The 16,288-nt window shown below is 37.2% G+C and overlaps 1 non-coding gene across 1 annotated transcript; it reads right to left on the bottom strand.

Annotated features, from left to right (window-relative positions):
• Positions 1 to 8,588: 8,588 nt before the first annotated feature.
• LOC127491869 (U6 spliceosomal RNA) lies at positions 8,589 to 8,695 on the bottom strand. The gene has a single exon (XR_007920802.2). It is a non-coding gene; the product is annotated as a U6 spliceosomal RNA (small nuclear RNA).
• Positions 8,696 to 16,288: the final 7,593 nt, after the last annotated feature.

The following is a 16,288-nucleotide window of genomic DNA, read 5'->3' as shown; positions in this document are numbered from 1 at the left end:
AGGAATGTTCCTTCCATACCCAGTTTGCTTAGAGTTTTCATCATGAAAGGGTGTTGAATTTTTCAAATGCTTTCTCTGCATCTATTGAGATAATCACATGGTTTTTCTTCTGCAGTCTGTTAATGTATTATATCACATTGATTGATTTGCAAACATTGAACCATCCCTGCATACCATAGATGAATCCCACCTGGTCTGGGAGGATGATCTTTCTGATGTGTTGTTGCATTCTCTTGATAGAATTTTATTGAGGATTTTTACGTCTATGTTCTTCAGGGATATTGGTCTGTAATTTTCTTTCAATGTTGAATCTTTCTCTGGCTTAGGAATTAAGTTGATGCTGGCTTCATAGAAAGAATTTGGGAGGATTCCATCTTTTTTGATAGTTATAAATAGTTTGAGGAGAATTGGAGTTAGTTCTTCTTTAAATATCTGGTAGAATTCAGCATTGAATGCATCTGGTCCTGGGCTTTTCTTTGTTGGGAGGGCCTTTATTACTGTTTCAATTTCTGTCTCAGTTATGGGTCTGTTTAGGTTTTCTATGTTCCTGGTTCAATTTAGGTAGGTTGCATGTGTCCAGGAATCTATCCATTTCTGATAGATTTCCCTGTTTGCTGGCATACAACTCTTTGTAGTAATTTCTGATGATTCTTTTTATTTCTGTGGTGTCTGTTGTTCCGTTTCCTTTTTCATCTCTGATTTTATTGATTTGAGTCTTCTCTTTTTTTAGTTAGTTAAGCCAATGGTGTGTCAATTTTATTCATTTATTTTTTTTTTCAAAAAAAACAGCTCTTCACTTAGCTGATTTTTTGTAATGCTTTTTTGGATTTAATCCTGTTGATTTCTTCTCATATTTTAATTATTTCTCTTCTCCTACTAGATTTTGGTCTGGTATTCTGCAGTTTTTCTAGATCCTTGAGATGCGTTGAAAGCTCATCTATTTGGTGCCTTTCCAATTTCTTGATGTAGGCACCTATTGCTATAAACTTTCCTCTTAACACTGCTTTTGCCGTATCCCATAAGTTTTGATATGTAGTGTTGTTATCCTCATTTACTTCCCGGAAGTTTTTGAATTCTCTTTTGATTTTGTCTATGACCCAGTGTTCATTCAGGATCATTTTGTTCAATCTGCATGTGTTTGCATACTCTCTAGGGATTCCTGAGTTGCTAATTTCCAGCTTCATTCTGCTGTGGTCTGAGAAGCTGCATGGTATGATTCTAATTTGCTGAGACTTGCTTTATGGCCTAGTATGTGGTCAATCCTAGAGAAGGTTCCATGCAATGCTGAGAAGAATGTGAATTCTTTTAGTGTAGGAAGAAAAGTTCTGTAGATATCTGTTAGATCCATTTGGACAATAGTGTTGATTAAATCTGCTGTTTCTTTGTTGACCTTCTGTCCGGTTGATCTGTCTATTTCTGAGAGTGGAGTATTGAAGTCCCCAGTACTATTGTATTGGAATCTAAGTCTCTCTTTATGTCCCTTAATATATCTTTTAAATAAACTGGTGCCCTGTGATTAGGTGCATATACATTTATAATAGTTACATCTTCCTGTTGAATTGAATTCTTAATCATTATACAGTGCTCCTCATTGTATTTCTTAACAGTTTTTGTGTCAAAGTTTATTTTATTGATATTAATATGGCTACACCTGCTTTTTTTGGTTTCTGTTGGCATGGAATATCTTTTTCCAACCTTTCACATTCAGTCTGCATGCATCTTTGTTTGAAATATGTGAGAGATGGATCAAAAACCTCAATAGACATTTTTCCAAAGAGGAAATCCAAATGGCCAACAGACACATGAAAAAATGTTCAGGATCATTAGCAATCAAGGAAATGCAAATCAAAACCACAAAGAGGTTTCACATCACCCCGGTTAGAATGGCTCACATTCAGAAATCTACCAACAATAGATGCTGGAGAGGATGTGGGGAAAAGGGACACTAACCCACTGTTGGTGGGAATGCAAACTGGTTAAGCCATTATGGAAGTCAGTCTGGAGATTCCTCAGAAACCTGAATATAACCCTAGCATACAACCCAGCCCTCCCACTCCTTGGAATTTACCCAAAGGAAATGAAATTGGCAAACAAAAAAGCTGTCTGCACCATAATGTTTATTGCAGCTCAATTCACAATAGCTAAGACCTGGAATCAAACTAAATGCCCTTCAACAGTAGACTGGATAAGACGTTATGGGATATGTACTCTATAGCATACTATAAAGCAGTCAAAAACAATGAAACCTGGTCATTTGCAACAAGATGGAGGATTCTGGTAAACATCATGCTGAGTGAATTAAGCCAGTCCCAAAGGTACAAATATTATATGTTCTCCCTGATTGGAGACAGCTAACCAAGCACCAAAAGGCAACCTGTTGAAATGCAATGGACACTATGAGAAACACTGACTTGATCGGCCCTTGTCCTGACTGTTGATGAACAACTTAATACTTTATCCCTTTTTGTATTTTTTTCTGTTTGTTCTACTTAATACTATTGGTTGAATTCTGTAATTAATGCACAAAAAAATCTTAAGTATTGAAACTTAAATGAAAATTGATCCTTGTTAAATAAAAGAGTGGTAATAAGAGAAGGAAGAGATGTACAATTTGGGATATGCTCAATCAGACTTGCCCCAGTGATAGAGTTAGAAACATACCAGGGGATTCCAATTCAATACCATCAAGGTGGCATGTACCAATGCCATCTCACTAGTCCAAGTGATCAATTTATGTCCACAATTGATCATAATGATAAGACTAAGAGCCAAAGGGATCACACAAATAAGACTAGTGTCTGCAAATACTAACCAATAGAATAAAAAAGGGAGAGAATGATCCAACATGGGAAGCGGGATACACAGCAGATTCATAGAATGGCAGATGTCCTAAACAGCACTCTGGCCTCAGAACCAGCCCTTAAGGCATTCGGATCTGGCTGAAGAGCCCATGAGAGTATTTCAGGCATAGAAAGCCAAGACACTCTGGGGAAAAAAAAAAAACAACCTAAATGAAAGATCTCTGTGAGTGAGATCCCGGTGGAAAGAACGGGTCATCAAAGAAGGAGGTGCCTTTCTCCGAAGGGAGGAGAGAACTTCCACTTTGACTATGACCTTGTCTAAATAAGATCGGAGTCGGTGAACTCAAAAGGCTTCCATAGCCTTGGCAACTCATACATGAGGCTAGGGAGATTACTGACACCATAAACAAGAGTGTCAATTTGTTAAATCAACAACAGGAGTCACTGTGCACTTATTCCTCTTGTAGGATCTCTGTCCTTCATGTGCTGTACATTGTGATTTAATGCTATAACTAGTACTCAAACAGTATTTTTCATTTTGTGTTTCTGTGTGGGTGAAAACTGTTGAAATCTTTATTTAATATATACTAAACTGACCTTCTGCATATAACAAGAAAAGATATTTGCAAACAATGCAACAGATAAAGGGTTGATAACCTGAATCTACAAGAAATCAAGAAACTCCACAACATCAAAACAAACAACCCACTTAAGAGATGAGCCAAGGACCTCAATAGACATTTTTCAAAAGAGGAAATCAAATGGCCAACAGACACATGAAAAAATGTTCAAGATCACTAGCAATCAGGGAAATACACATCAAAACCACAATGAGGTTTCACCTCACCCCAGTTAGAATGTCTCACATTCAGAAATCTACCAACAATAGATGCTGGAGAGGATGTGGGGAAAAGGGACACTAACCCACTGTTGGTGGGAATGCAAACGGGTAAAGCCACTATGGAAGTCAGTCTGGAGATACCTCAGAAACCTGAATAGAACCCTACCATTCAACCCAGCCATCCTACTCCTTGGAATTTACCCAAAGGAAATTAAGTTGGCAAACAAAAAAGCTGTCTGCACCATAATGTTTATTGCAGCTCAATTCACAATAGCTAAGACCTGGAACCAACCCAAATGCCCATCAAAAGTAGACTGGATAAAGAAATTATGGGACATGTACTCTATAGAATACTATACAGCAGTCAAAAACAATGAAACCCGGTCATTTGCAACAAGATGGAGGAATCTGGAAAACATTATGCTGAGTGAATTAAGCCAGTCCCAAAGGGACAAATATCATATGTTCTCCTTGATAGGTGACAACTAACTGAGCACCGAAGGGGAAACCTGTTGAAGTGAAATGGACACTATGAGAAACAGTGACTTGATCAGCTCTTGTCCTGACTGTTGATGTACAATGTAATACTTTATCCATTTTAGTATTTTTAATTTGTTTTGTTCTAGTACTATTGGTTGAACTCTGTATTTAACACACAATTATTCTTAGGTCTTTAAATTTTAACTGAAAAGTGATCCCTGTTAAATATAAGAGTGGGAATAAGAGAGGGAGGAGATGTGCAATTTGGGACATGCTCAATTGGACTTGCCCCAAATGGTGGAGTTAGAATCATGCCAGGGAATACCAATACAATCCCATCAAGATTGCATGTACCAATGCCATCTCACTAGTCCTTTTGATCAATTTCAATTCACAATTGATCATACTGATAGGTCTAAGAGTCAAAGGGATCACACAAACAAGTCTAGTGTCTGCTAATACTAACTGATAGAATCAAAAAGGGAGAGAACGATCCATCATTGGAAGCAGGATACACAGCAGATTCATAGAATGGCAGATGTCCTAAATAGCACCCTGGCCTCAGAATCAGCCCTTAAGGCATTCGGATCAAGCTGACGAGCCCATGAGAGTATTTTAGGCATGGAAAGCCAAGACTCTCTGGAAAAAAAAAAAAAAAAAGAACACCTAAATGAAAGATCTCTGTGAGTGAGATCCCAGTGGAAAGAACGGGCCATCAAAGAAGGTGGTACCTTTCTCTTAAGCGAGGAGAGAACTTCCACTTTGACTATGACCCATCAGAATAAGAGCAAAGTCAGCAAACTCAAAAAGCTTCCATAGCCTTGGCAACTCATGACTAGAGCCTAGGGAGATTACTGATGCCATAAACAAGATTGTCAAATTGTTAAGTCAGCAACAGGAGTCACTGTGTACTTACTCCTCATGTGGGATCTGTCCTTAATGTGTTGTCCAAGGTGAAGTAATGCTATAACTAGTACTGAAACAGTATTTTACACTTTGTGTTTCTGTGTGTGTGTAAGCTGATGAAATCTTTACTTAATGTTTACTAAAGGGATCTTCTGTATATAAAGATAATTGAAAATGAATCTTGATGTGAATGAAATGGGAGAGGGAGCGGGAGATTGGAGGGGTGTGAGTTTGCGGGAAATTATGGGGGGGAAGCCAATGTAATCCATAAACTGTACTTTGGAAATTTACATTTACTAAATAAAAAAACTGAAAAAAAAAAGGAAAATGAATCTTGATATGAATGGAAGGGGAGAGAAAGCATGGCGTGGGAGGGAAGTTATGGGGGGGAAGCCATTGTAATGCATAAGCTTTACTTTGGAACTTATATTTATTAAATAAAAGTTAAAAAAGAAGTTTTATCATCAATTTTAATAGAAAGAAGTTGTACAAAATTAATTTATTTTTTATATCACTTGCAGAAAACATGTAATGCGTACTTTGCACTCTGTGCATAAAATGCCATTTCGTCAGCATTTTGAAAAAGAATGATAAGAATAAAGTTTAGTTGTAACACATAGGAAGAGATGTTAAATAGATGTACTGCAGCACAAAACTGAATTTTCAAAGCATACGTTACATATATGATGAAAGAACAAAATCAGATAGGAATTCTAAATACAAAGGTATTCATTGTATTTTAAAGCTACTACATTAGTTTTAAGTCTATCAAATGGTCGTAAATTTGAGCCATGAGTTTTTGTGTGACTCTGTAGAAAAAGAGGAAAGCACAAACAAAACCCAGTGAAAAATATTGTAATATTCGAAGTAGACTGCTAGAATTTTTCTAAATATTATCAAACTCCACTGGACCACTAATATAACCCAAGTAAATATTACAAACAAAAGAAACATATAAAATATTTATGTATAACAAAAATTACCCAAGAAAAGATAGATAAAATGTAAGCAAAATGTAAAAGAAAAGAAATTTAAGCAAAAGAAAAATTTCAATAGAAATAAGTTCAAATTCCTGCTTCTTTTCTTTCTTTGATGCTAATGCTGATGCTAATACTCTTAGGAGCAGCATTATTATATCAGAGATAGAAATTCAAGACATCTTATGAATTATAAAATAGTACACATAGTATAAATTTTATAATTCTTTCACATTTTAATGTTATATAAATATGAACAAAATAAGCCTCCCTAAATATTATAAAATGAAAACTATAGGTTCAGGCTTACTTAGATATGGGGAAAAAGAAACAAACAAATAAAATCCATGAAAATCCTCATCAAAGTAGGGGGAAAATAAATACTGCAATTAGTCCAAGAACACTGACAGAAAATATATCAAAATAATTAGCTGCATGATCTTAGATAACTCAAGTAACTTCTGTAGTTTATTTATCTACAAATATTTATGAATGAATATAAATGACTGATTTGAAAAGCTTCTAGAAAACATAATATTCTGCTATTTTACTGTACAATCAAGGAAATGGAGAGTAAAATTCAGAAATAAACTTTCTACATGGCTTTATGAGCCTTTCAAATAGAAAACATAGGTTTTAAGAATCAAATTTATTGACTTACACTTGCTAATATTTAAGAAAATTTTTGCTAGATAAAATATTACAAATATCTCTGAGATGGGTTATATTAATAAAGAATTATTGAAAATTAATTCAAATGATCCTGATAATTTACCTGTCATACTAATAAACTCTTTAATTAACATAGAGTTAATCACGTGTGTATGAAGTCAACTGAAAATACATCTCAGCAAAACATAAGAGTGAGAATAAGAGAGGAAGATGACATTTGTAACTGTAAAACTGTATAGTTCTGCACACATCCCTATGGTCTTACTTCTAAGGGTATAGTTTAAAAACTTACCGTGGGACCTCAAATCCCATTAAGCTGGATGGTAAAAATGCCATCTTTAGTGTGAAAGGAATCATATTAAGTGTTAAAAGTGATTATATATATATATATATATGATTAAGTGCTAAAGGGGTCATATAAATAAGACCAAGTGTATGATAATAAAAGAATTAAAAAGGAGGGAATGTTCTAACATGGGAAGCAGTCCACACAGCAGACTCAAAGCATAACAATCACTTTAAATAGCACTATTTCCTCAGAATCAGCTCTTAAGGCACTCTGGTCTGGCTGAAAAGCCCATGAGAGTATTTCAGGCATGGAAAGCCAAAGCACTGTGGCAAAAAAGTGTCCTATGTGAAGGACCTCTGTGGTTGAGACCCCAGGTGAAAAAATGGTCATCAATGAGAGACATACTTTACCCTGAAGGGAAGAGAGAACTTCCCCTTTGCTACGGCCTTATCTAAATACTGATGGAGTTTGTGGATTCAAAAGGCTTCCATAGCTTAGGTAGCTCATGTCAAGAGCCTCAGGTGATCACTGACATCATACATAAGAGTGTTAATTATTAAATTAACAACAGAAGTCACTGTGTGCACAAATTTCCCATGTAGGACCTCTGCCCTCAATGAGATGTATTATGAGTAAACTGTAAAACTTTTTCCCAAACAATTGTGTGTGTGTGTGTGTGTGCAAATTGTTGAAATTTTTAATTAGGATAGAGTTGGTCTTCTGTGTATGAAGTCAATTGAAAATGAATTTTATCGAGAATGGGACTGGGAATAGGAGAGGGAGTAGAAGGAGGGCTGGGATGGGGTGGGAGGGCAGGTATGGTGGGAATAATCACTCTAAGTTGTACTCATGAAATTTGTACTCATTAAATAAAAAGTTTCCTTTGAAGAAAAGATGTGTATGATCAAAAAACTAAGCAAGAATTTTAAAGTTCTTTTATACCAAAATTAATATATATTTTAATTGCATTTGCCTATGAACTTTTCAAAATATTTTGTGAGGTCAACCTAACAAACATAAACTTTAGCAAATATTGGTTATATTCTTAGGTTTATGGCAGTAACATGCAGTATAGGAATACTCTCACAGCTCTTGTTTTTAAATGGACAAGCAAACATAAGACAAAAAATACTGAAAATTTAATAAACACATAAAATTCAGGCAAACCAAAAAAAGCAACCAAGAGAATCACCTTGTGATGAATCATGTTCCTATCTGCCCCTATTATGTAATAGCATCTCTTTTTTTCTTATAATGTGAGGACTTTACCCCTTTCCTGCTGGTCCATAGACTCAAGGAACCTGAAGTGCCCTGGCCAGAGGTCTTCCTTTTTCTGTTGCTTCGCCCCCCAAATGACCGCTACGGTCGGCGTGCTGCAGCTGGCGCACTGCGCTGATCTGAAGCCAGGAGCCAGGTGCTTCCTCCTGGTCCCCCATGCGGACGCAGGGCCCAAGCACTTGGGCCATCCTCCACTGCCTTCCCGGGCCACAGCAGAGAGCTGGACTGGAAGAGGAACAACCAGGACAGAATCCAGCACCCTGATAGGGACTAAAACCCGGGGTGCAGGCACCACAGGCAGAGGATTAGCCTAGTGAGCCATGGTGCCGGCCATGAATTTTTTTAAAAATATGGAATGCATCACGAATTTGTGTATCATCCTTGCACAGAGGCCATGCTAATCTTCTCTGTATCGTTCCAATTTTAGTGTATGTGCTGCCAAAGCAAGCACTCTCTGGGTAAATTAATCAAAAATTTTTCAACCAAATTATCCTATTGGGGAATCAGCAGCATACTCATTTAGAATTTTTTTTTATTTTAGCCATAAACTGCTTTCTGGAGGGTGGCTCCCATCCTCACATAATAACATCTGTGAAGAGATGCCTCTGCGGTACCTTCAGGAAATGTTCCAATTCTTCATTGGCTGGTAATGTGCCATATGGGAGACAGCATTGTTTATCTGGCAATGGCATTAGCTAGGTGACTTTTGTAAACAGATGACCATGTTATTGAGTACATGCATGGTTTTCATCTCTGCCACTATGGCTACTTCTGTCATGTGCCTATTACATTAGCGTGAGGGTGGCAGAAGATGGCTCATATTAGCCAACACACTTTATCTATGTGTTAATTTATGTTCATATTTTTTACTTATTTCCACTATACTTGAAAGACACACATACATACACACACAGACACACACACACACACACACACACAGAGGGAGAGAGAGAGAGAGAGAGAAAGAGCATTTATCAGCCGGTTTGCTCCCCAAATGCATTCAGTCAGGAACGCAGAACTCAATCCAGATATCCTATGTGGTTGTGGGTAACAGGACCTCAGATTCTCAAGACATCACCTGTTGCCTCCCTGGGTGTCCATTTTCAGCTTCACCTACATCCCAAGGTGACCCATGTGTGACTCAAAGGGCTTGGGTCACTTCCTCCTCCATCAGTGGGTCATGCATGTTTTCCAACAAATCTGTAGTGTGATCTTGGAGAGAGGTGATGATAGAAAAGTGGCAGACAATACAGTGTTTGGAATATTTGCTCATTCTGGAAGTTTTTCATGGCTCCTGGTATATGTTTACAGTGAAGGATTATCAAGTTGGAATATTTTTTTCTTGAGGGGACATGACAACTGGGGTTTATGCTTTTATTTTTGTGATGGTTGTTTATGCTTTCTGTTGCAAGAAAACCAGTTACCACAAATTAATGGCTCACAATGACCAGCATTTTTGTCTCTGTTTCTATAGGTCAAAAGTCTAGCAATTTTTGCAATATCTTCTCATGGTCCTGCAAAGATTAATCAATGTGTAAGTTGGTTGTGTCTTAACCTTCAGAATTCATCAAAGAAAGGCATTCTTACAAGCCTCTTCAGGTTGTTGGCCTAATTTGGTTTCCTGTGTTATGCAACTGAGCCCCCCATTTTCTTTTTATCTGTTTGCTAGGAAGAGCTCTCAACATCTACAGATCACTACCAGTCTTTTGCCACAGTTCACAAATTCATAATATGGACTTGTTTTAGTCTTCAAGGCCAGCAGGAGACTCTTGGAAAAACCTGGTCCCTTTTTCTAAAAACTCACACTATTAGTCAGACCCACCTAGGATAATGTCCTTTTTGATTAATTCAAAGTCAACTAATTAGGATGTAAATTATACTTCCAAAGTCAGTGCACCTTTCTCACAGAGCATAGCATAATCAAGGGAGTGATGACCCTCTCATTTCACACGTAAGTAAAGGGGATTATATAGCACTTGTACCATAGGAGATGGGAAACCTGCCAGGGGTGGGGAGGGAGGCCATCTTAGTAATCTTGCATTACAGTGATCATCATCTTCATCTATCACCTTAATCATTATCCATGATGTGAATTCTAATAAGTTCCTGAAACTAATATGTTAATTTTCAGTCTCTCAAGGTGTCATATTTAAGCAATTATAGGTATACCAAGAAGCCCTAGGAAATGTTCCTGCTACCAAAAATATTGTTCTTGTTGCCAACACTGACACTGTGAGGTCATCAGAATTATCCATTTGGTTAAGTTTGTTAAAGCTAATCTGTTACCTGTGAGGAGGTGATATGATTAAGCCATTTATTTCAATAAAAGTTATGGGAATAGATTTGTACCAGCAGGAGAGAGTGTTTTAAAAAATTAGAACCCATAATAAATATATTTTGATAAAATTGTGGGGTTGCTAAATGTCTGGAAATTCCAAGCTGCAGGTTGTGGAGTGGAGTAAATGTAGATGTGAAGCACAGATGGATTCAAATAAAACCTATGCCTATAAAAGGCAATATTGGCATAAAAACTATTATGACTTATTTTAAAATAATTCATCACTAACAGCATGATATGCTTATGTGTAGATTAATTTAATCTATACCCAACATTAACAATATACTCTAAGACCAGTTAGGGAACAACTAAAAATCTTTCATTGTTGATCTGTAGGTCTGCATTTCAAATATTTTGGTATGAGGTTTTATTAAGGCATTTATTAATAAACATGAGGTATATTAAATTTTTCATGAATTGAGGAAATCTACTGAACTAACTCCACATGTTATAAAAGCACCCTCACTTTCTTGTGAATGGGGTACATGAACCTAACAAATCCAGCCACCAGACCCCACCACTAAAGCAGCATTTACGGGTCAGAACTCCCATGTTTTATTGGTATCTGCAATTTAACTGAAGACAGTGTTTTCCAATCCAACCAGAATGTTAGCTGATGCCACTAAAATATGACTTATCTACTTCAGAGTAAATTTTCAAGATGTTATTAAGAATTTATAAAGGGAAAGAGAGAGCAATTTCCAAGTAAGAAATATTAAGAAGACCATTTTTTTTGGACAGGCAGAGTGGACAGTGAGAGAGAGAGACAGAGAGAAAGGTCTTCCTTTGCCGTTGGTTCACCCTCCAATGGCTGCCATGGCCAGTGCACTGTGGCCAGCACACTGTGCTGATCCGAAGCCTGGAGCCAGGTGCTTCTCCTGGTCTCCCATGGGGTGCAGGACCCAAGCACTTGAGCCATCCTCCACTGCCCTCCCTGGCCACAGCAGAGAGCTGAACTAGAAGAGGGGCAACCGGGACAGAAGCGGAGGATTAGCCTGTTGAGCCGTGGCACCGGCCAAGAAGACCATTTTTAAGCCCTTTTCTTGGTAGATAGCTTGGTGTGTGGCTGCCTTTGATCTACCACTTACTTTTATTGTAATCTAACACTAAGTGGCAGGTATTGATTTCTCTTCATTCTCTGAAAAGAAATATAGAAGAATGATCAAAACTCAAAAACACACAGAAGCAAGTACATGAGTTAAGAAATCCATACATGACATGGGTGAGCATTCTGCTGGAAGATATAAATATCAAAGAAGAATCAAACTGAAATATCAGAAATGAAGAATTCAATATGTCAAATAAAAATACAGTGGAAAGCTGTAACAATAAATTTGGTGAGGCAGAAAAAAATGTTTGAGCTAGAAGGAAAAAAGAAAAAAATTAGAAAAATTAAAAATAGTGTACTAGACTTATGGGATATTGTCAAATGATCAAATACATATGCCTTAGGAGTTACTGAAGGTATGCAAAGGCAAAATGAATTAGAAGATCTATTCAGTGAAATTATAGCAGAAAAATTTTCCTGACTTGGAGAGGGTATGAATATCTAAGTATAGGAAGCACATAAAACTCCTACTAGACATGATCAGAAAAGATCTTCACCATGATACATTATAGTCAAGATTTAAATGTAAAATATAATTTAAATGTAAAACATAAAGATACTAAAATGAGCAGGAGAGAAATGCTAGATTACCTTCCAACAGATTGCACCCACACAGATACACAAAGAATAAGGTACTGTTTGAGTACTGTTTTACTGTTGATATGCATAGTGCAACACATTAAGGACAGAGATCCTACATGGGGAGTAAGTGCACAGTGACTCCAATGTTGATTTAACAATTGACACTCTTATTTATGATGTCAGTAATCACCTGAGGCTCTTGTCTTGAGCTGCCAAGGCTATGGAAGCCCCTTGAGTTCAAAAACTCCGACCTTATTTAGACAAGGCCATATCAAAGTGGAAGTTCTCTCCTCCCCTCAGAGAAAGGTACCTCCTTCTTTGATGGCTCATTCTTTCCCCTGGGATCTCACTCACGGAGATCTTTCATTTAGGTCATTTTTTTTTTTTTTTTTTTTTTTTTTGCCACACTGATCCAGCTCTCTGCTATGGCCTGGGAAAGCAGTACAAGGTAGCACAAGTGCTTGGGCCCCTGCACCTGCATGGGAAGACCCAGAGGACATTCCTGGCTCCTGGCAATGGATCGGCACAGCTCCCGCCGTTGGGGCCAACTGGGGAGTAAACCAGCAGATGGAAGACCTCTCTCTCTCTCTGCCTCTCCTTCTCTCTGTGTATCTCTGATTTTCAAATAAACAAATAAACCTTAAAAAACCCACATTGTTTCATGATGCTGATTATGTTTCTCTATTTCTATGTGTAGCACATCCTTAAGTATTAAGGATAAGACAGGATGATTGGTCAGTAATTCTTTCAATTTCTATTTGCTTAGGAAAGTATTTATCTCTCCTTCATTTACAAGTTAGAGTTTCACTGAGAACAGTATTCTGGGCTTACAGTTTCAAAACAAATGTTAATGGATCTAAAGGAAGACATAGGCTACAAAATAATAATACTGTGAGACTCCAAAATCCCACTTTTATCAATGAACATATCAAGTAGATAAAGAAAAAAAAAAACAGCCGGCACCGCGGCTCACTAGGCTAATCCTCCGCCTTGCGGCGGCCGGCACACAGGGTTTTAGTCCTGGTTGGGGCGCCGGATTCTGTCCCGGTTGCCCCCCTTCCAGGCCAGCTCTCTACTGTGGCCCGGGAGTGCAGTGGAGGATGGCCCAAGTGCCTGGGCCCTGCACCCCATGGGAGACCAGGAGAAGCACCTGGATCCTGCCATTGGATTACCGCAGTGCGCCGGCCGCGGCGGCCATTGGAGGGTGAACCAACGGCAAAGGAAGACCTTTCTCTCTGTTTCTCTCTCTCACTGTCCACTCTGCCTGTCAAAAAAAACCAAAAAACAAAAAACAAACAAAAAAAAGATCTAATCTACACTATTGATCAAATGTATCTAATTGATATCTACAGAACATTTCACAACACAGCTAAATACCCATTATTTTCATCAGTTCATGGAACTTTATCTAGGATAGAGCATATGTTAGGCCATTAAACAAATTTAAACAAACTAAAAAAAAACTGAAATCATATCGTGTATATTTTTATAAAGATTTTGATTTACTTATTTGAAAGAGACTTACAGGCAGAGAGAGGGAGAGAAAGAGAGAAAGGTCTTACAAATCCACTGGTTCACCCCTCAAATGGCTACAACAGCCAGAGCTAAGCTGATCTAAAGTCAGGAGCCAGGAGTTTCTTCCAGTTCCCAATAGAATGAAGGTGGAAATTAACCAATTAAGAAATTCTAGGAATTATGTGAACACATGCTGAACAACATGCTCTTGAAAGAACAGTGGATCATAGAAGAAATGAAAATGGAAATTAACAAATTCCTGGAAGCAGATGAAGGACACAACACATTTCAAAACTTATTTTTTTTTAAATTATTTATTATTTATTTGAAAGTCAGAGTTACAGAGAGAGAGAAGGAGAGGCAGAGAGAGGTCTTCCATCTGCTGGTTCACTCCCCAGTTGGCTTCAAAGTCCAGAGCTGTGCTGATCCAAAGCCAGGAACCAACAACTTCCTCCAGGTCTCCCACATGGGTGCAGGGGCCCAAGGACTTGGGCCACCTTCCACTGCTTTCCCAGGCCATAGCAGAGAGCTGGACTGGAAGTGGAGCAGCCGGGTCTTGAACTGGTGCCCATTTGGGATGTCAGCACTGCAGGCGGTGGTTTCACCAGTTATGCCACAGTGCCAGCCCCAAGATTTCAAAACTTATGGAGATTGAGCAAAAGGGGTATAAGAGTAAAGTTTATAGCAATTAGTGCTTACAAAACAGAATTGGAAAGAAATCAAATAAGTGATCAAAGCATGTATATCAAAGAACTAGAAAAACAAGAACAAATCAAATCCAAAATTAGTAGAAAGTAAGAAATAATAAAAATTAGAGAAAAAATTGAAATATAAAAAGATATGAAACTTCAGTGAAACAAAGAACTTTTTTTGAAAAAAATAAACAAAATTGACAAGCCATTGGCCTAACTTGCAGGAAAAAAAAAAAAAAAAACAGGGAGAAGACACAAATTACTAAAGTCAGAGATGGAAAAGAAGACTTTAAAATAAATATCACAGAAACAAAATAATCTAGAGGAATTACTACAAACAGGTTTATGCCAACAACGTGGAAAATCTAGAAGAAATGAGTAGATTTCTTGACACATGCAATCTACAAAAATTGACTCATGAAGACATAGAAAATCTAAAAAGAGCAATAATCAAGACAGAAATTCAATTGGTAATAAAGATGCTTCCAAGAAAGAAAGGCCCAGGATCAGATGCTTCACTGCTGAATTCTACCAAACTTTTTAAAGAACTAATTCCAATTCTTCTTAAACTATACAAAATAACTTAAAAGAAAGAAATACTTCCAAACTCCAACTATGTGGCCAGCATCCCCTTAATTTTAAAACCAGGAAAAGATACCTCAAACAAAGAGAACTATAGCTCAATATCCGTGATGAACATAGATGCAAAAACCTCAACAAATACTAGCTAATTGAACCTGATAGCACATTAGAAAGATTATTCACCTGGACGAAGTGGGATTTATCCCTGGTATGCAGGGATGTTTCAGCAAACTGAAGTCAATAAATGGAATACATCACATTAACAAATTGAAGAATAAAACCATAGGAGTATCTCAATAGATACAGAGAAAACATTTGATAACGTACCACAACCTTTGTGATTAAAAAAACTAAAGCAATTTGGATATAGAAGGAACATACCTCAACACAATCAAGACCAGATATGACAAACCCACCATCAGCATTGTAATGAATGGGAAATAGCTGGGAGCATTTCCACTAAGATCAGGAACCGGACAATGATACCCACTCTCATGAAAACTTTCAATATAGTTCTATAATTTTTAACCAGAGTCATTGGACAAGGAAAAGAAATCAAAGATATTCAAATGGAAAAGGAGGAATTAAAATTATCCCTGTTTGGTGATTATATCATTCTACACATAAGAGAAACCAAGATTATATCATCCTACACATAAGAGAAACCAAAGACTCCATTCAGAGATTATTGGAATTCATAAATAAGTTTGGCAAAATTGTAGAATATAAAACTAACACAGAAAAGTAAAAAATCATTGGTATGCACAAAAATATCCTTGCTGAGAAAGAACTTGTAAGATCAGTCTCACTCACAATAGCTACGAAAGTCTTTAAATACCATGGGATAAATTTAACCAAAGATGTGAAAAATGACTACAATGAAAATTACAAAGTGTTAAGGAACAAAATAGAAGACACAGAAAAAATGGAAAAATGTTGCATTTTCCTGAATTGGAAGAATTAATACCATTAAATTGTCTATACCAGCCAAAACAATTTACAGATTCAATGGAATCTCAGTCAAAATACCAAGAGCAATTCTTCTCAGATCTAGAAATCATGATACTAAAATTCATATGGAAACAAAATAGACTCTGAAGAGTTAAAACAATCTTAAACAACAAATTATGAAGGAACCACAATGGCTGATTTCAAGCTATATAACAGGGCAGTTATAATCAAAATAGCTTGGTACTGGCACAGAATCAAGCATGTGGACCGGTGGGA

This window comes from Oryctolagus cuniculus, chromosome 3 (genome assembly GCF_051225735.1).
Source record: "Oryctolagus cuniculus isolate XC-2025 breed Fujian yellow rabbit chromosome 3, ASM5122573v1, whole genome shotgun sequence".
Lineage (NCBI taxonomy): Eukaryota > Metazoa > Chordata > Mammalia > Lagomorpha > Leporidae > Oryctolagus > Oryctolagus cuniculus.
The sequence above is the reverse complement of the archived record's forward strand: the minus strand, read 5'-3'. Positions and strand labels throughout refer to the sequence as shown.